Source organism: Sinocyclocheilus grahami, unplaced genomic scaffold (genome assembly GCF_001515645.1).
Source record: "Sinocyclocheilus grahami isolate Dianchi unplaced genomic scaffold, SAMN03320097.WGS_v1.1 scaffold698.1, whole genome shotgun sequence".
Classification (NCBI taxonomy): Eukaryota; Metazoa; Chordata; class Actinopteri; order Cypriniformes; family Cyprinidae; genus Sinocyclocheilus; species Sinocyclocheilus grahami.
In genome coordinates this window covers 574,727-575,451 of record NW_015505877.1, presented here as the reverse complement: position 1 = coordinate 575,451, position 725 = coordinate 574,727, and the positions used below count along the sequence as shown (strand labels likewise).

At 42.1% G+C, this 725-nt stretch overlaps 1 protein-coding gene across 1 annotated transcript in view; it reads left to right on the top strand.

Moving 5' to 3' along the window:
- LOC107559768 (uncharacterized) overlaps positions 1 to 725 on the top strand; it is a 50,333-nt gene that overhangs the window by 23,006 nt on the left and 26,602 nt on the right. The window lies entirely within an intron of this gene.

Genomic DNA, 725 nt, shown 5'->3' with positions numbered 1-725 from the left:
GAGCATACATTTCCATTACATAAAGTGTGTATGCGGATATTGAGGACCACAAATCTTATGAAGCTGTTCTCACTGTATGTCTGTATGGCTGACAGGCCTCTCAGAAATCTAATGAGAAAAAGTGCATCTTATATTGACAAAATGTCTCTCCTTGAAGAACAAAGCAGCGAGCATCATCCTGATGAACGACTCCAATCTTCCAGTGTTCCTCCAATAAATGAGCGAGCGTTGCTTGCTTTTGTTGAGCAAGGCCTCTGCTCTTTCAGTACAGCCTGAACACCATGAGGACAAATCACTTTGTGCTGCCTAATGCACTCTCGCTCTCTTTCTCCAGAACATTCTGCCACACAGAGCAGACAGATTTGAGATGTTCGGTACACCGGGGTCTGCTATTGTACATTGCTGACGGGAGAAAAAAAACTGTTCCCGCTCTACGTGAAGGTCTAGCACATTTCAGCTTCATATTTCCTCATTCTCGGAGTCGCACACTCAATTTACATATCAATTTACCTTCCCGGTCTAATATGCTGTCACATGAGCGCCATTCTTCTTCATGACGGCTTCCAGCTTTCTGTCCTGCAGACCATATACTGTGGCTTCTATAAAGAATAGTTCACCTAAAAATGCAAATTCTGTCATCATTTAATCACCTTCATGTCATTCTGTATGACTTTCATTCTTCCATGATTTTAATTTTTAAACAATATCCTGGCCACTCTTTTGCC